Here is a 21,303-nt window from a genome sequence, read left to right on the forward strand (position 1 = left end):
CATGAATGAAGGCAGGGAGCCTCCAGGGTGGAGAGATAAATGGGAAGGGGCGGGGCTCGGGAGAAGGTAGTAAAATGAAGCTTCAGGGCAGAGGAGATGACCTGGTGGTTGCAGTGAGAGAGAGAGACTCACTGAGATTCTTGTGGAGAGAGGAGAACTTCTTCAAGGTAGGCATCCTTATAAGAGGATTTGCAGTAAGGTTAAAATCAACTAAGCAAAAGTGAGGACTGCAGATGCCCAATGTCCAATTTTGCTCTCCCACCTTTTAGGTATCCAATAAAACTCTTGCAATCTTCTTTTCTATTACTAGCTGGCTTACTCTCATACTTTATCTTATCTCCCCACTTCTTGCATTTTCAGTTCTTCTCTGTTAGTTTTTAAAAGCTTCCCAATCCTCTTGCTTTCCACTAATCTTCTTTGTATTGTGTGCTTTTTTTTTGTGTTCTCCTGAATTCCCTTTTCAGCCAGGGTTGCCTCAAACTCCCCTTAATATGTTTCTTCTTCCTTGGGATAAAATTCTGCTGTGCCTCCCTAACTGTAACCAACACTTGCTATAGTTCTGGTTACTAGGAACCACAATGGGATCCATCGGCTCCCATATCATGCAGCTACAACACAGCATCCGGCCCTCTATTTTATTTGCTTAGTTCTCAACTTGATTTTTGGAAACATTCTTACAGGTATTTTAGTTTGTAACCTGTAAATATTTCCTTTATTTAGCTTCGATCTGAAAGTAGCCTATATTGAATAGTCAAATTAGTGGCTGTCACCAACCAATGAAGTTACAGTTTATCTGTAATATCGTCCTCTTGCACTGGGCCCTGATCCCTGGCTTCAATTAATCCTGTTAAAGAAAACATTACAAACTAAGACCCAAAAAAGCACCTCGTTCCCCTCTGCACCAAATTCCCATGTTACTCCAAATTCCCCGAATTGTATACTCGCTTAGTCTGTGTCTCGTTCCAGGTGAGATCTCTCCTTTCTGACAATGGGAAACTTACTATGTTTCAAAATATGAATTACATTAAGTTGCTGACCCGATATTATGTCAGCAGCCATCAACCAATATCAATTTTCCCTCAATTGGTCAATTAGTGTCAAGAGGGCAAACTTATCATCCAATTAAAGATGGCAGAAGGGTGGCTTGAAGCTGCCTGGATAACCAATATAAATTGTTCAACATGGAAGGAGTTGCAGCCCATCTCTTTCTCATGGCAACTTTTATCAACTTTCTTCATGAGATGTCGGCATTGTTGGCAGGTCAGCATTTATTGCCAATTCTTATAAAGTAAAATATGGCCATGGCTGTTGGACCACCATTGTGAAATGGTCACAAGATGGCCATAGATAGGAAATAGAAAGGGACATTCACAAAATTCTTTAGCTATTGGCTCCAAACTGGTCTGCAACCCAAAAGTTATCTCTAAGGAGCCACTGTCCTTCTGACATTGTCTGTATGTGTGTGTGTGTGTGTTCCGCAAACCAACTAGAAAATTCCAGTCACCCTCTAATCAATGTACTTGATTGGCATATTAGTTACCTTCAGCAATTTGACTCTATGTCAAAGTGAAAAACTTGCTCCAATTTTCTTCTGGTGTATCTGCATGGAGTAGTCCCTCAGAATGAGGATGATCTATGTTCACAGTTAGAAACTGCGCGTGGCATCTTTTAACATGGTAAGAATGTCATACTACATGTACCACATGGTATCTGGCTAACCAGGAAACTCTCCCATTCTTACCACCTGCTTTAAGCAGATCATCAGGACTTACAGATTGGTTTTGGTCACATCACAGCACAGTTTCTCTGGCCATCATGCTCTAAGGTGGGAAGTTAATTTGGAGTTTCTTATCAAGAGAAGGGATGATACCATTGTGACAAGCCCAAAGACCATGATTTATTTTTTTTCCAATGATATTAGCCAGTACCCAGGAACAACTTGAGTTCATCAAAGGTTAAGTTCTCCTTTATTAGCCATTTATCCTTCCCTTCAAGTGAATCGAAGGGAAGGCATCTCTACAGAACAGCATGAAGATAGTGACATAAATACATATGGATCCAGGTTGCTGCTCTTTGGTTGGAGCACAGAGTTGGGACATTTCCCAGTTCTCCAGAGCTGACTTGGACAAAGTGCCTTAGAACTTTAGATTTTCATTCCACAGTGAAGGCATTCCTTGAAGTTGACATGGATACCCTTGGAACGAGAGCGGATGTTGCTGTTTGCAGATGTGGCTTGTGCACAAGGCTTATATCTGTGACACAACAATACGTTGCCATTTAAATAGCAAAAACCAAAAACATTCCTTTACCCTAATAATGCCGCTCCTCATGCTAAGCCAATGCCACCTCATACCCACCAAACCAAAACATGCCCCTTTGCTCATCCGTATTTCCGTATACTTCAATGCTATCCAATGCCCACTACCCACACAAATTTTACTATATCCCCTATGCCAACCTATTTCCTTAATCATTCTTATGACCCTATACCAAATTAGTGCCGTTCTGTCTTTTTGACAACTCATCCACAATACACTATAGCAGACATCATCATACCCACCAAACCAAAACATGCCCCTTTGCTCATCCGTATTTCCGTATACTTCAATGCTATCCAATGCCCACTACCCACACATATTTTACTATATCCCCTATGCCAACATATTTCCTTAATCATTCTTATGACCCTATACCAAATTAGTGCCGTTCTGTCTTTTTGACAATTCATCCACAATACACTATAGCAGACATCAGGAGGTATACTGACAAAATAATTTTGTCTACTGATAACATTGTTTTTAAAGTACTCATTTATTCAAATAAAATTTAAAGCATTGAAATTCCTTCAACAGATCTCATGAAAATGACATTTTTATTCTACAAGTACTTAGAGTTGTCCATCACCATATTCATTGACAGGCACTCCATTTTAAAAGTAAAATGTTACAAAATTAGTTATGCAACATAAATCATGCAATAGCTTAGTACACTGAAATTCTTAGTACTGTTTTTGTTTCAACACTACATTTTTGTTTGGATAGTACCTTGACAACTTTGACAGTCCTTAATGAGTTTATGCACATTCTGTATATGAACATGTCTATTTTTAACAAATCTAAAGATCACTTCATCATTCCAAATGATACATTACCTCCATCAAAAGGCAGCTACCTCACCCAGATGTGTCCTGGTTCAAAGAGGTACCTTATGGCATCAGAGATCATCAGGTTTAGAGAAAGAATACCAGCCAGTGCAATCTAGAGATTTAAAGGTTTCTACCACCATTGTTAGTTCAAAAGGCACAGGACAATTCTGCATTGAAGAGTATGTGGGGGTGACACAGAGCTGGGACCTTACAGAGATGGGATGGAGTGAGGCCATATAAGAATTTAAAGTAATTGTAATACTTATTATTTACTGATACCAAATACAATAAACTGTAAACAAATTCTGCAATTCCATATTGAAATCTACAATATATAGAATTGCAGTCTCTTTTTTTGTTCATTCATGACATGTGGGTTTGCTGGCTAGGCCAGCAGTTATTCCTTATCCCAAATTGTTCTTGGAAAGGTTGTGGTGAGCTGCCTTCTTGAATTACTACAGTCTGTGGAAGCACACACACTACTGTCCAGGGAGGGAATTCCAAGATTTTGACCCAGAAACAAGGATGAAAGAATAATATAGTTGCAAGTCAGGATGGTATGTAGCTTAAAGAGGAACTTGCATGCATCTGAAAGCTTCTAATTAAATCTGAAATTCATTATGAAAACTACTTACGATAAGCATTAGTTATATGATTATACATTCAGTGTTGGTGAGAGTTTAGTTGTTAATGAGCTGATAAAAAGCATGTTAAATATTTTAGGTTCTGAAATCCAAGCTAAGTGACCTGTTAGCCCTTTACTCACTGTATTTGAATAGCTGTTGCAGCATTTAAAGCCAGAGTTCTTCTGTAGGTTTCCTTTTCTGTAACAAGCGCGACAGTGGGAGTATCCAGTTAACCAGTCACATCGAGGCACATTCTGAGGTCAAAGTATTTTTACATTTGTAGGGTAATTTTATGATGCTGCTGGAGAATATATTTTGTTGAAGGGAAATTACTGTGGAATTTTGCTTCAGCAAAAGAATGGCTGGTGATAACAGCTCAAACCATTTTGGAAAACATTAAATGTTTATGATTCTGATTGTAATGAAAACATTCAGGCTCTGTGCGACTGAGGTCTCCAAGAGCTTTTGCACCTCAGGTATTATACAAAAAATGTAATTTCTTATGTTAATTCATGAAAAGGACTCTGCACACAAGTTTTTTGCTCTGTATTTGCTGATTTTTTTTGAGTGAGGAAGGAAACTCACTGCTGGATTCTCCATTTGTTCTCATCCTAAGGAGCTGATAAAATGCATTGACAAGTTCTAGACATAGACAACATGTATGGACACTCCTCCCATACCTGACTGCACATTGCAAGCTGGGGCATTCTCCATATATCGCATGGACCACACAGCATCCTCAGGTAAAGCGAAAGGCAGAAGGATATACTTCCAAATCAACTCCTCCTGGTAGTCAGACGTTGCAAGCCTGGAAAGCCACTGCTCCCAAGAACAAGAATACCTGACAATAAAATGCCATCCCTACTATCTGCCATGCGATTCACCTCCACCATCCTGACAGTCTACATTCCACAGCCTAGATTAGAGTGGTGGAGTACAATAGGTGAATGGGGGTGGGGATGGAGGTGATAGGTCAGAGAGGATGGTGGAGTAGATAGGTGGAAAGGAAGATAGGCAGGTAGGACAGGTCATGGGGACGGTGCTGAGCTAGAAGGTTGGAGCTGGGGTGAGGTGGGGGGAGGGGAAATGAGGAAACTGGTGAAACATTCCACTCCAGGCGATTGTGAAAAATGACCTGGATGAAATTTACATCAGCACAAACACTCCAGAGACAAAATTCCCTGAGGCCTTATTCATCATGGCCAGCGACTTCAACCTGGCCATCCTCAAGAGGGTGCTGCCAAAATATCACGAACGCGTGCCCTGCTCCACCAGAGGACCAAATATCCCAGACCACTGCTACACAACCATCAAAGATATCTACCGCTCCATTCCCCCATCCACACATTGGAAAACCAGATTGCGGTGCTGTGTTCCTCCTCCCAGATTACAAACAGTAAGAGTTTCCTTCACCGAAAATAATACAATGCTGGACTGAGGCAACAGAAAAGCATCTCCAGGACTGCTTGGAATCGATGGACTGAACCGTTTTCAAGTACCGAGTGGAAGTACGGCACAAGTATGGCACCACCGTCACAGACTTCATTAACAAACGCATGGAGGAATACGTGCCAAAGATGTCAATTAGCATGTTCCCCAACCAGAAACCTTGAATGAAATCCACTGCCGACTGATCTTCAGGCATGCAGTATTCAAGTTGGATTACCCAGACCTATACAGCGAGTCTAGATTTGACCTCCGCAAAATCATCAGAAATGCCAAGAGGCAGTACTGGACCATATGGGCACCTGCTGCCTATGGCAAGGCCTAAACAACATAATGGGATACAAAATGAAGCAGAGCAAGATAGGGGACAAAGACACATCCCTCCCTAATGCATTCAATGCGTTCTATGGTCGGTTCAAGCAGAATCCCAGTGGCCCGATGTTACCTGCCCCAACAGCCCCGGATACACCATTTCCTCCATCACCACTGCAGACGTTAGATCAGTCTTCCTCAGAGTCAATCCAACGAAAGTGATGGGTCCGGACTGAGTCCCTAGCTGTGTGCTTAGACCTTGTGTGGACCAGCTGATCGAGGTATTCACTGGCATCTTCAACCTCCCCTTCCTTTAATCTGAAGTCCTCACCTGTAAGAAATTACATTTTCAAGAAGACCACCATATTCCCAGTACCAAAAGAAGCACATGCAATGTGCCTTAATGACTACACTCAGAGGCTCGACCTCCAAATTCATAAAGTGCTTCAAGAGGCTGGTCATGGCCCACATCAAATCTAACCTCCCAGCCTGCCTCGATCCCCTGCAATTTGCCTACCTATCAAACAGGTGCACAGCAGATGAGATTTCTCTAGCCCTGAACTCATCCCTGGAACACCTGGATAACAAGGACACCTACATCAGATTCCTACTCACTGACTACAGCTCCACCTTCAACACTATAATCCCTACCAGATTAATCTCAGGAATAGAGACCTAGGTCTTGGTTCTGCCCTCTGCAACGGTATCCTAACCCACACACTGCAATCAGTGAAGATAGACAATAACACCTCCACCACAATGACCGCAACACTGGAGCCCCCACTGTACTCCCTGTACACCCACAACTGTGCTGCCAAATTCTAAACAAATGTCATCTACATGTATGCTGATGACACCATCATGGTAAGCCAGATTTCAAACAATGATGAGTCAGAGTACAGGAAGGAGATAGAGGGCTTGGTGTCATGGTGCAACGATAACAACTTCTCTCTCAATGGCAGCAAAACAACAAACTGATCATTTTAGGAGGAAAGGAGGAGAACTTGCCCCTGTCTACATCAAGGGAGTGAAAGTTGAGAGGATTGAGAACGTCAAGTTCCTAGGAGCGACAATAACTAACAACCTGTACTAGACTTCCCACGTAGGTGCGATGGTCAAGCATAACAATGCTTCTTCTTCCTCAGGCATCTTAGGAAATTTGGCATGTCCTCCTCAACCTTTACAGATATACCCTTAGAAAACTTACTGTACAGGTGCCTAATGCCCTGGTATGGTAACTGCTCTGCCCAGGACTGTAAGGAACTACAGAAGGTTGTGTACATAGTCCAGACCATCACAGAAGCCAACCTCCTTTCTATGGACTCCATTTACACTTCTTACACTGCTGCCAACATCATCAAAGACCCATCCCACCCTGGTAATGCTTTCTTACAACCTCTTCCATTAGGCAGAAGCTTGAACACACACACACACTAAATGGTTCAAGAACAGCTCCTTCCCTGCCATTAATAGACTGACGAATAGACTCTCTAACTTCAAATAATGTTGATCTTGTTAACGTTGATCTTGTTTCACACACCTCCTGTGCAGTGTAACCTCTATGCCTCACTCTGTCTAAGCACCCTATGATCGGTATGTCCTTGCTCATTATGATCTGCCTGTACTAATCACAAACAAAGCTTTTCACTATACTTAAGTAAACGTGACTACAATAAATCAAATCCAATCAAATCAAAGAATAACATCTCATACTTAATTATTCAAAATAATGGTCAGCCTGTGACTTTAGCCCCAAATAAGATGAAAGCAGGCTGTAGCGAGACTTGATTTTTGTCTTAAATTGAATAAATGCTTTGGAGAACCTTTGATTATTGTGAAGGATATGTCTGAGTGAAGACCAAATGCTGTGAAAATGATTTACAAGGAAAATAATACATATTCATTGCAAAAAAACACAGATCAGAGGAAAAATAAGCATTGTAAAATGTAAATAGGTTTCAGAAAAAGATGTTGGTATTTGAACCTTTCTACTGAACCTATATTAAAACAGAAATTGATCGCTTGGTTCATTTTCTGTTTAGTGGTGAATGTTAACCAGTGACTTTTAATGGCACCGATGGGACAGCATCTTATTAGTTATGTAGAGGTAGGAGGGCTAGGAATTTCAGAAAAGTTCAGAAAATTCCAAGTTTTCTATATAATCTTGCCAGAGGTGGGATTGTATCAAAAGAAGTGGATAAATGACTATGTGCGGTAGGTCAGGACTTTGCTGATGACAGATTGGTAACTCTCTGAGCCAAAGCCTAGTATGTGCCTGGAGGTGACTTCCAGTGACAAGCTAGGGGTCAGAAAGACGTCCTTTTCATTTACCTCCTAACCTTTACACAAAGGAACATAAGACTGTTGTGTAGAGTTTTATTGAGAGCATAGGACCCAGGGCTGCCACAAACATTTTCAGAGAAGGCATATCTTGATTAGGGGGTGACAAAATGAAAAGGAAGTAACTTGGAACAAAAGAAGGAGTTGAATTTCCATGGAGAATCTTTCACTTGTCCACCATCTGTTGCAATTGTTTATGTTGCTCTGAGAGGGATCTCTCTGGTGCCCACTTGCTCACATTGCAGCTACATCTCTACACCTTCCTTTCTCCTTCAGTTGCTACATTTAATTCTCTTCTGAAAGTACTAAAAAGGGTCCCCTCAAAGACCAATGTCTGATGTCAAAAGACCTTTAAGCATTAGATTACACCACAGCAACTTTGATATCATCAGGTAAAAAAATAAATTTGTAATGCATGCAAAATATTTTCCAAAACTCTCCATGGTCTCCTAGGAGGATGAGAGCAACTTATGTATGGAAGCAGCTTCAGCTCCAAGTTCCTCTCCTAGTTACACACCGATTCCTCCACCACCACTGGTCTCCTCACCTCAGGCTACATTGATTTCAAGGTAAATGTTGACAGCCATTTTTTCAAGACAATGAGCGATGAATAAAATATCCCACATTTGCCAGCAACTCAAATCTGCATGCTTAGGATGAATTTAAAAGAAACCATTTATTGAATTATAATCACCTTAAATAGACCTTTTTCACTATAAGCATGCAGTTCTCTCCACAGCCCAGTGGCCCCTTGCAGTGAGTCATTGACCAATGTCACATGGGATCAAGAACATTCACCACTGTAAGGAGTGATACAATTGACATGTTGAAGATTATTGGGAATCCATATACATATTCAAGGACTGTGAAGGAACCTGGACAAGACAGACTTATTCAAACATATTGTGCATTGGAAAGGATGATATGATTTCTTGGAATTGTGTTCAGCAGCATGTGAGTTCTGCTAAACATTGAAGTCAAAAGTTTAATGTGTGCTAGAACGCACTGTTTTTCTGGACTTTGGAGAAGCAGACAAGAGTAATTTTCATGGACATCAGTTGTAATTCTTAGGGGAAAGAAATCCCTAGCTTTGAGAGGACTTGGCCCTATGCTAATGGTTGTCTAGCAATCCTCTCCAGCCTTAGAATGCAAAATCGAAAATCTTTGAGTAAAGAAGACAACCCAGAAGCCAGCTCTTGGAAACAGGTCAGCAGCTCCAGAGCTTTGCAAGGAAAACACTGCCAGTGATTTCATCTTTAAGAGGTGCAGCTTAACTTTAAATAGTTCATGCAAGCTATAAGTGATGTTTGCCTTATATGAACATGAGCTTCCCACTAATATTTATAGGTTGTAGAAAGCTCAGTGTCAGCTGCATGCCACAACAATTATAATTATCAGACAATTATGTCTTCAAGTGAAGTTTGTATGATGCCTGTATCAGTTTATAAAGGTGCAATTTAGCCCCCAATATCTATTGCATATGAAGAGTTTCAGATCAAAAAAAGATCAATCAGTAAGTGAATCTGCGTTTTGGACAGTGTCATAATTTCAGCTGTTAAATCACAACAGGATAGAAGTCACAACCCCCCTTTTTTCTTATCATTCCACACTCCTACACTAGTAACATTTCACCGTCTCTAGCATATTAGGTATAAGGCTTTCAATTAATCACCAAAAACAATTAATTTTTCTTGTTTCTAATTGCTTCCAGTTCCAGTTATTTTTCTGGTGTGGTCTGCTGTGGAGGGCAACATATAGGACTAATCTGTGCATTAATCTTGATTCAGAAGTACATTATTCTGAGAGTGTAATCAAGAATACAGAAATGGATCCTTTGAGAAGGATTTAATTTTTCATTGAACATTTGAAATGTCTACAATGTAGTCGATCCCATTTTTAGGGCATCCCTATTTCCTAGTGTCTTGTGGAGTCTTAAATTTCAGTACCACATGACTCTATAGAAGAGTATTCTCCCTCTCTCCACCTTCATCATGCTTCCTTTGCTCTGCACCAAATACCATGGGCAAAATCTTCTAAGGCCCTGATCAACATGGGTTAAAGTGAGAAGTTTGGGGGAATTGCACGAGAAGTTGAGTGAGGCCTTTTTCAACATTGGGGCAAACAAGTCTAATTTTCCAGATGCTATGCAGCAACAGGCCTATTAACAAAGATTATCTCTCATTACCACCCTCATAGCTGCCTAATCTTGTTTAAATAATAAGCAGGCTCCTACTCCACCACCTGCTAAATAGAAACTCGATGCCAAGAACTCCCAACATGAAAATCGAAGCAGGTACTTGGTGCCTATTTGCTCCTCCGGACCTCCATTTTGGACACCTGACATCAACAACTCAGGTCATGCTCCATGAGTCACAACCACACACACCCCACATCCATGGACACTGTCATCTGATGCATGGGCAACTTTTAACACCATCGTGAAAACATTCCTAATTCTCTAACATTACAGTTCTGCTCTTTAATGTTGCACCATGGAGCCGGCTGGTAACTATCATTGAGAAGCTGCAAGGACATTTACACACAGGAACAGGCACTCAGCTCCCAGACTGAACCAAGCTCAGGGCTGCTCACTCACTCTCTCAATACTCACTCACTCAGCCTCCTACCCAGATGCTCATAAGATCACTATCTCACTGTGCTTTGTGTCCCCTCCATCAGAGCTTAGAGGCTTACACTACTTCTGCCTTGACTTGCATTTTCACCCAGATACAAAGTCACGAAAGCTTGTTCATAGTTCAGCACCAAGAGCCTGGGATATCCCAGCAGTGAGGAGAACAAGCACGTGGTGAGGACAGGGCAGGAGAGAGAGAGAGAGAGTTACTATCTTTGCTGTTTTGAATTCATGTATCGCTGGACATCGGAGTATGCCTGGGAAAATTAACAAACCATGAAATTCACAAGTAATCTTGGAGGAACCTGTTTGGGTGAAGTTCACAACACAGAATCAGGTAGGTTAATTATTGTTTTAAGTGTGTCCAACAGAAAGGCTGCAGTAGTGAGTAGAGTGGATTCTTTCTTGATTATATGTTTTTAGAGATGTGTCTCTTTATTAAACTTAAAATATAAGCCATAACTATTAATCTAACCTGGACAGTGTTTGTAGAGGAATAAGATGGTGTTATTTTCCGCGTCTGTAGATTGTGAAGGAGCAAAAATGGCCTTTGCAGCGATATGTACTTCTTGTCAGATGTGGGAGTTGAAAGAGAGTTTAAGGGTTACTGTGGATTATATCTGCCATAAAAACTGTTGGATGCAAATTTTATCAGATCAAATGGATCAGTTGGAGATACAGACAGAAGCGATGAGGAATTTGCAACAGCAACAGTATGTGATTGATGGCAGTTATAGGAAGGGGGGAAAGTCTCAGATACAATCACATAGATGGGTTAATTCCAGGAAAGATAAGAGAGGTAGACAGCTAGTGCAGGAGTCTTTTGTGGATATACCCATTTCAAACAGATATGCTGTTTTGGGGGTGATGGATTTTCAGGGGAATGTAGCACAAACAGCCAAGTTTCTGGTATTGAGACTGGCTTTAATGCAACAAGGGATACGTCAGCTTCCAAGAGATCAATTGTGTTAGGGGACTCTCTAATCCAATGTACAGACAGACATTTCTGTGGCCAGCAGAGAAAAATCAGAATGGTGTGTTGCTTCCCTGGTGCCAGGATCAAGGATGTCTCAGAGAGGGTGCAAAATGTTCTCAACCGGGAGAGGGGTCAGCAAGAGGTCATTGTGCACATTGGAACCAACGACATTGGAAGGGAAAAGATTGAGATTCTGAAGGGAGATTACAGAGAGTTAGGCAGGAATTTAAAAAGGAAGTCCTCGAGAGTAGTAATATCTGGTGCTACGAGCTAGTGAGGGCAGGAATAGGAGGATAGAGCAGATGAATACATGGCTGAGGAACTGGTGTATGGGGGAAGGATTCACATTTTTGGATCATTTGAATCTCTTTTGGGGTAGACGTGACCTGTACAAGAAGGATGGATTGCAAATAAATTGGAAGGGGACTAATATACTGGCAGAGAAATTTGCTAGAGCTGCTCAGGAGGATTTAAACTAGTAAGGTGGAGGGGGGGAAGGAGGTGGGGATGGTGGTGGGAACCAAGGGAGATAGTGAAGAAAGAGATCATGCTGATACTAGTACAGTAGAGAACAGAAGCGAGTCAAACAGTCAGGGCAGGCAGGGACAAGGTAGGACTAATAAATTAAACTGCATTTATTTCAATGCAAGGGACCTAACAGGGAAGGCAGATGAACTCAGGGCATGGTTAGGAACATGGGACTGGGATATCATAGCAATTACAGAAACATGGCTCAGGGATGGACAGGACTGGCAGCTTAATGCTCCAGGATACAAATGCTACAGGAGGGCAGAAAGGGAGGCAAGAGAGGAGGGGGAGTGGCATTTTTGATAAGGGATAGCATCACAGCTGTGCTGAGGGAGGATATCCCTGAAATATATCCAGGGAAGTTATTTCAGATTTAAAAGCCCCATCTCAGTAAAGGTGTATGGAATGCTCAGCCTCCGATGCAGGCTCTCTGGCCTAGCTGTGGCCTACAGCTTTTTTGCTGACACTGCCACCTCCAATCGCCGGGAGGAGCTTTGCTGCTTTCCACTTCTGCATAAACTCAAGGAACAAGAAGTTAACTGTTTAGATACTTTGCAGCCATCCTTCATCATCATAGAATTCAACAATTTATGAAAGGTGATGATTAAGGTTTCCCCATTTATCCTCTTCTGTACACTAGCTTTTGTTTTTTTATTTGTTCCATAACAACATCTTTTTGCCTTTCACTATCTCCTGCTCACTGGTTCATCTTTTTGGCTTTCCACTGTGTGTCTGTTTGTTAAATTCTCCTTTTCCGCTTTCCATGCCTTACTTTAAAACTCATCTCTGAGCATTCCATTCCATGAGAATACCTTTCACGGTCACAGGAACTCCCAAGATGCTTTGCAACTATTTTTGAGGTGACCCTTCCTCAGAACTGACCCAAAACCTTAAGTCTGATTTCTCTCCACAGATGCTGCCAGACTGGCTGAGCTTTTCCAGCAATTTCAGTTTTTGTTTCTGGTTTACATCATCCGCAGTTTTTTTGATTTTTACTTTTGAAGTGTATTTTAGGAAATGCAGCAGATGTCAAATCCCACAAACAACAATGTGATAATGATCGAGCATCTGTTTGTTTTTCATTTTGGTTGCGGGATAAATTATTGTCCAGGATAATCAAACTCTCCACTGCTCTTTTTGAAATAATATTACGGAATCCTTTATATTCAGTCTGATGGGCAGAAAGAAGGCACCCAGAATAGTGTAGTACTTGCTCAGTTTCGCACTGGAATGATAATCTTGATTTTTTTTTTTCTGCTTCACTCATGGAGTGTGTTTATGTCCCAATCGTGTGACTTCAAGAGCTGAGAGTGAAATTCCTTCCCAGCCACTGTGATGCACAGCAGTTCGCAAGTTCCTGCTCATGCCATTCACAAGTGCCAAAATGCCCTTGGACTCCAGAGAAATGAGTGAATATGTTATGTGAGAATAGTACTGATGCAGCCACAGCTAACACCTGCATACCAGTTTTAACCCCAGATCCTCCCAGAACTCAAAAAGAAGGAAGCATATGTCAGGTATAGACAGGATAGATCGAGTGAATCCTTAGAAGAGTATAAAGGAAGTAGGACTATACTTAAGAGGGAAATCAGGAGGGAAAAAAAGGGGACATGAGAGAGCTTTGGCAAATAGAATTAAGGAGAATCCAAAGGGCTTTTACAAATATATTAAGGACAAAAGAGTAACCATGGAGAGAATAGGGCCCCTCAAAGATCAGCAAGGCAGCCTTTGTGTGGAGCCACAGAAAATGGGGGAGATACTAAATGAATATTTTGCATCAGTATTTACTGTGGAAAAGGATATGGAAGATATAGATGGTGACATCTTGCAAAATGTCCAGATTACAGAGGAGGAAGTGCTGGACGTCTTGAAATGGGTAAAGGTGGATAAATCCCCAGGGCCTGATCAGGTGTACTCAAGAACTCTGTGGGAAGCTAGAGAAGTGATTGCTGGGCCTTTTGCTGAGATATTTATATCATCGATTGTCACAGGTGAGGTGCTGGAAGACTGGAGGTTGGCAAACGTGATGCCACTGTTTAAGAAGGGTGGTAAAGACAAGCCAGGGAACAATAGACCAGTGAGCCTGACCTCAGTGGTGGGCAAGTTGTTGGAGGGCTCCTGAGGGACAGGATGTACATATATTTGGAAAGGCAAGGACTGATTAAGGATAGTCAACATGGCTTTGTATGTGGGAAATCATGTCTCACAAACTTGATTGAGTCAGTACTGGGTCCTCTACTTTTTGTCATTTACATAAATGATTTGGATGCGAGCATAAGAGGTACAGTTAGTAAGTTTGCAGATGACACCAAAATTGGAGGTGTAGTGGACAGTGAAGACAGTTACCTCAGATTACAACAGGATCTGGACCAGATGGCTAATGGGCTGAGAATTGGCAGATGGAGTTTAATTCAGATAAATGCGAGGTGCTACATTTTGGGAAGACAAATCAGAGCAGGACTTACACACTTAATGGTAAGGTCCTAGGGAGTGTTGCTGAACAAAGAGACCTTGGAGTGCAGGTTCATAGCTCCCTGAAAGTGGAGTCGCAGGTAGATAGGATAGTGAAGAAGGCGTTTGGTATGCATTCTTTTATTGGTCAAAGTATTGAGTACAAGAGTTGGGAGGACATGTTATGGCTGTACAGGACAAAGGCTTTTCCCTGGGGTTGGGGAGTCCAGAACTAGAGGGCATAGGTTAGAGTGAGAGGGGAAAGATATAAAAAAGACCTAAGGGGCAATTTTTTCACACAGAGGGTAGTACGAGTATGGAATGAGCTGCCAGAGGTAGTGGTGGAGGTTGGTACAATTGCAATATTTAAGACGCATTTGGATGGGTATATGAATAGGAAGGGTTTGGAGGGATATGGGCTGGGTGCTGGCAGGTGGGACTCGATTGGGATATCTGGTCGGCATTGATGGGTTGGACTGAAGGGTCTGTTTCCATGCTGTACATCTCTATGACTCTATGACTTCTGGCTACAGTGAGTGGAAGAATTGGGCTAGCATTGTACATAAGAGACATCATAGGTGCAGCTAAGGTATTTAATGAGGAAAGCCTTTCACAACAGCAGGAGAATACTCACTGGCTCTTACTGAGAGAAACCCTCTATGAAACTTTGTTAAAATATGTTAAGGTATAGTTCCATTTATATGCAGTTCTATGATTTGCACTACTGGGTGGGTTTTGTACTGAATCTTGCAACCAGTGAACCTAATTAGACTTACACATCTTGCCAGGTACCCACACATGCCTACTTCATGAGCCTTAAGCTTTGCACTGTTTTTACTGGAGGACTGGACACTGGTCAAATTGACAGCAAACCTCAAATTGACAGTTTTCAATGAAACGGTCAAAACAGAAAATAAATTCAGATGTCACAAAATATATAAATGACATTCTTTTCGAAAGGACATGTGGCTGAATTTTACAAAACAATCGGTTGTGTCAATTTTGGGGTTTTCGTAACAGGTTTCTCTCAGTGAGTCCGCATGAGATATCTCACGCTCTTCTTCAAAACTCACCTCATTAGGTCTGCACCACATTGCTGTGATGCCTCGCTTCATTCGCTATGTACCACGTCTGTGTGGTGTCTCGCATGTCCTATCTTCCCTCTAACTGAGGTAGAAGTATTCATCACTGTTGATACCTCCTGGGGTTCACGGCATTAGAGCCACTTTTGAAAACCCAGGCATGCACCTGACTGAGAGCTGTCAGCCAGATGTAGTCTTTCACATATAGTGCGCATAGTGGGAGGAAACTGAAACCAAATGTTTCTGAGAGTTGATGGCTGACAGAGCTGAGCAATCATTGCAAATACAAGAACACATTTAGAAACCTGTTGCTATTTAGGGACCAAACTACACAGGTTACTTTGTCTTTAGTCTCATCCTATCTTAGAACCTTGTCTAAGGGAATCCTTCTCTTCCCATAGTGCCCAGTACAGCTTAACACTTTCTTATTTTCTAATGTGACACTATCACATTCTGGAAAGAATTCAAACATTTGAAACCCTTCACTTTTATTTACCAACAGCAGAAGTGAAGAAAAATCAAAGAAACAGAAGCTGCATTTCCTTCTGGGAACAGATAGAGACCATTTGCTTTGCATGCAGCAACAAATTTACAGTCTCTGAGCATAGCTTACATCTACTGGCACTGGACATAATTAAGTTCTGTCCAGATTGTGCCAAATGCTGCACTGGTCTATCATTCGGAAGACAACATTCATCCAGTCAGTGTCCTTGTCTTCATCCTCAGAGGGCAACTATCACTCTCTCAGTTCTTCACATCCCCACTTGGCTTGCTGTAGTTGTGCAGAACATAGCCTGCAATGATAATGCAGCACACTCTTTTGGACTATACTACAAGCCCCACCCTGCACTCTCTCGTTCCCAACTGATCCAAGCAGTGGAACCTCATCTTCAGCAAGCCCAGCGTTTAATCTGTAATGACAAAGGTTGGATAATTAGCTGCATTGTATCGACCATTGGTTTCAGTTAGCCTGTTAAAGTCATAGAGCTGTACAGCATGGAAATATACCCTTCAGTCCAACTCGTCCATGCCGACCAGATATCCGAAATTAATGTCGTCCCATTTACCAGCCCTCTAAACCCTTTCTATTCATATACTCATCTAGAAGCCTTGTAACTGTACTAGCCCCCTACTTCCTCTGGCAGCTCAAACCATACATGCATCATCTACTGCATGAAAAAGTTGCCCCTTAGGTCCCTTTTACATTTTTGCCCTCTCACCTTAATCCTATGCCCTCTAGTTTTGAATTCCACTACCCATGGGGAAAATACCTTGCCTATTTACCCTATCCATATCCTCATGATCTTATAAACCTCTATAAGGTCAGCCCTCAGCCTCCTGTGCTCCAGGGAAAATAGTCCCAGCCTAATCAGCCTCCCTCTATAGCTCAAACACTCTAACCCTGGCAAATCCTTGTAAGTCTATTCTGAATCCTTTTACATTTCACAACATCCTTCCTATAACAGGGAGACCAGAATTGAATGTGTTATTCCAAAAGTGGCCTTACCAATGTCCTGTACAGCTACAACATATCCTCCCAACTCCTATACTCAATGCATTGACCAATAAAGGAAAGCATAACAATTACCTTCTTCACTATCCTATTTACCTGTGGCTCTACTTTCAAGGAGCTATGAACCTGCACTCCAAGGTCTCTTTGTTCAGTAACGGTCCCCAGGACCTTACCAATAAATGTATAAGTCCTGCTCTGATTTGTCTTTCCAAAATGCAACACTTCACATTTATCTAACTTAAATTCCATCTGCCACTCTTTGCCCATTGGCTCATTTGATCAAGATCCCATTGTACTCTGAGGTAACCTCTTGGCTGTTCGCTATTTTGGTGTCATCAACAAACTTACTAACTATACTTTCTATATTCACATCCAAATCATTTATATAAATGATAAAAAGCAGTGGACCCAGCACCAAGCCTTATGGCACACTGATGGTCACAGGCCTCCAGTCTGAAAAACATCCCTCCACTAACACTCTCTGTCTTCCACTTCAAGTCAGTTCTTTATCCAGCTGGCTAGTTCTCTCTATATTCCATATCATCTAACCTTGCTAAGCAGTCTACCATGAGGAACCTTGTCAAATACCTTACTGAAATCCATATAGATGACATCTACACTCAGCCTTCATGAATCCTCTTCATTTCTTCAAAAAACTTGTTAGTGAAATACTATTTCCCACGGACAAAGCCACGTTGACTATCCTAAATCAGTCCTTGCCTTTCCAAATACATGTATATCCTGCCCCTCAGGATCCCTTCCAACAACATGCCCACCACTGATGTCAGGCTCACTGGAATTTAGTTCCCTGGCTTTACCTCACCACCTTTCCTAAATAGTGGCACCACATTAGCCAACTCCAGTCTTCTGGCACCTCACCTGTGGCTATCAATGGTATAAACATCTCAACAAATATCTGGCACTCCCTGTTGACCCATGAATACCGAATTTGCAGACATTCACACACATCACTTTATTTGATTTCATTTATTATTGTCACATATACTTAAGTGAAAAGTTTTGTTTTGTGTATAGTACAGACAGATCATAACATCTGCCTGTACTGCATGCAAAATAAAACTGAATTATGACTTCATTTCCTAACAATAGTCCCTGACCATACAGCTTAGTCATCTGAACCATCTCACTATATTGTCCCCTATTTTGAAGTTAAGGTAGATCATGGATATCACCTATCTCCCACAATAACCCTTGTCCCACAATTACTACTTTCTCTCCCCCTTATGTATTGAGTGTCCCCTTCTGCATCTCAACATGCTATTCTAATCACCACAATTAACTTCTCTATCTTTTTCCAACAGCAGTGAGCCCTTGATCAATCCCTGAGCTGACCCAGCATTGACTTTGGCCCATCCCTTAACCAACAGCTCTGACTGACCTGACTTCTGACTGATTTCTGTGCAGTTTCCCAAATGACTTAGAGTGACTATCTGACTGCACTGCACCTGTTGGACTCACCATGACCCACTCCTCAACTGTAGTGATATGGAACCATTGACTCATAATGTCCTAAGTGACCAGCTGACAATGTTCAAGCTCATATGGGTGATGTCAATCCAATGGTTGGATATCAATCATTGTCCATGACCTTCTGGGCTAGGACTTTCTGACTGATGGCAGTTACCTTTGACCTGACTGCCTATTCTCCTTAGACTTTGAGACATAGCTATTGGTTTAATGCACATATAGTGTGTTTGCTGAGTAAGCTACTGTTGCATGGTGTAGGTGTGAGATTGATATATCACAGTGCTGTACAGCAATATATCAATCTCCTTGTCTGACAACTTGACAACCCGTAGCAATCTGCCTGGTTTTGTGTCTCTGCTAAACAATGAGACAGGACAGAAGTATTGTGAGCCTTGTGAGCCAGAGCTGAGGGACAAAGTACAAAAGGCAAGCCAAAGATGTTGTGAGTTTCAATTAGATGTAACAGAGCATGCAAGGAGCCCTAAGATATATATCCTGAGAAGCAGCATTATAGTGAAAGGTGTTGAGGAGCTCCTTAGTGCATTATTAAAATGCATTATCAAATGACATGTGGATGGCACTGGCTAGGCCAGCATTATTATACATCCCTAACTGCCTTTAAGAAGGCAATGGTGAGTTCCATGGTAGTATGATTCATGATACGTTTGTAATGCTTTGAAATAAATGGGTTAAAGACGTGCATTGAGGGTATGGTGAGGTCCATGTCTGATGCCAATGTCTAGAGAAAAATCCAGTAAAAACTCTTGAAAATGAACCTACTTGTTATATTGGAGATTCACTCTTCGGATATACATGATAAGTTGGACTGGTATATCTCATATGGTTTACTATGGTTTCCTTCTATGGACAGTTGATGTGACGATGTCGAGTGTGTACTGCTGGAAATTCACAGCAGGTCAGGCAGCATCCGAGGAGCAGGAAAATCAACGTTTCAGGCAAAAGCACTTCATCAGGAATAAATTCCTGAAGTGATGTGATGATGACTACCCATAGAGTGTGCCCTGAGATGTTGGGTATTGCATTCTAAGATGGAGACTCAGAAGAGCACACAATGAACGGAATCAGCTTGTACCCACTCTGATTTTCATGTCAGGGATTGTCAATATCTAGTTTCTATCTGTCAACTGGGAGAATTGGAAATTGCATGTCAAAGAATTGAGATTGGGTAATAATGGCATATTAATGGACAAATCAAGACAAATAGGCCCCTTGCCACTCACTAGTGAGATTCTTGCGTCACAATTCAAAGTGTAAAAGAATCTCACTTTTTTTCTCAGCGTTAAGCATCTTATGTCTCTGCTCTCACCCTATTTTGAACCACCAATGTCCATGTTGCTGAGGGGCTGAGAAGATTCTGCCCAAACATTCTGGAAAAAGAATGATATTTAGATCTCTGCAATGCAACATTTATTATAGCTTTGCTGGTGAACCGGCCAGGAATGATGGGTAGGTGTCCACAATTTTCTTAGTTACATAGAACCCAAGGCTCAATTCGCACCTGATTACAGACCTGCTAGTTGTATCATGGAGGTCATTCCCTTCAGTCAGGTTTGTACAGGCTGCTAGCTCAAACAATTTCTATCTGCCGCTCATAATCCTGTTCAAATATGTTTAACTAAAATCTCTACAGACAGCACTGATTGTTTACTGAAATATAGCGCATGAATGACCCACACTGACCTTGGCGCTCTGCACTACTACTGATTGGTGGTTTAAAACTGTTAATTTCCAACCGTGGCATCTGTTTTCAATCAAACTGAAGACTACAAAATTTCTACACACTTCATCAGTGTTACTGGAATAATCAGAGTCCCTTCAGAACTTTCCATTTGTAAGCTCTTGTCGATAACACTATTGCTTGGTCCAGATGACAAATTGCTTTCTTCTTAAGTTGGATTTGGACTTATTTTAAAGTATTACAAACACATCATGAATCATGATACCATCGAACTCATCATTGCCTTCATGAAGGCAATTAGAGTTGTACAATGATTTCTGGCTTAGCCAGTGCCATCCACACCTCATGAATATGGGACAGCATAATGATTAGCACTGCAGCTTCACAGTGTCCTGCTATCATATCCTTTAAAAATGAATCCAGCATTCTCCCCATTATCTACATCAGGCTAACAGATTTATACTTCTATGTGGAGTTAAAGTTGAAACCTTCAAATTTGCAAGATCTTTTCCAGCATCAATAGAGATGATGATAGATTGTGGAAAGCAGTCAAACTGTAATATTTAAATAATGATAGCCCTTTGCAGAATGGCAAAAAACAGCTATTGTAATTGTTAGAACATTTGTTTTTCATCTGGCATGGGCACAGGCAGCTCTTTTCTTTTAATTTGGTAAAGGACAGGTGAATTAAATAACTTCAATACTGGAATAGTATTTACCTCTCACTGACAAAGACAGCATGCTTTGTTTATATTTTTAAGTAGCTAAGAACTTGGCTAACTTCACAGTTCGAAAGTTCTGCAGATTACATTCATCTGTTAAGACAATTTAAAATTGTGCTTAAAGTATGTGACCCCTAACTTGTGGGCTAAGCACCTTGCTGCAGCAAAAGCACCGAAATGAACAATGAATTCAAATGCCATGTCATTCTCTTAGAGTCATAGAGATGTACAGCATGGAAATAGACCCTTTGGTCCATGCCGACCAGATAACCCAACCCAATCTAGTCCCACCTGCCAGCACCCAGCCCATATCCCTCCAAACCCTTCCTATTCTACCCATCCA

General features: G+C 41.5%; 1 long non-coding RNA gene across 1 annotated transcript; it reads right to left on the minus strand.

The window, feature by feature from the left end:
• Positions 1-1,971: 1,971 nt before the first annotated feature.
• On the minus strand, positions 1,972-3,954 carry LOC122556912. The gene is made up of 3 exons (XR_006313700.1): positions 3,912-3,954; positions 3,152-3,204; positions 1,972-2,252 (listed from the first exon to the last, which is right to left on the minus strand). It is a non-coding gene; the product is annotated as an uncharacterized LOC122556912 (long non-coding RNA).
• Positions 3,955-21,303: the final 17,349 nt, after the last annotated feature.

This window comes from Chiloscyllium plagiosum, chromosome 14, assembly GCF_004010195.1.
Source record: "Chiloscyllium plagiosum isolate BGI_BamShark_2017 chromosome 14, ASM401019v2, whole genome shotgun sequence".
Lineage (NCBI taxonomy): Eukaryota > Metazoa > Chordata > Chondrichthyes > Orectolobiformes > Hemiscylliidae > Chiloscyllium > Chiloscyllium plagiosum.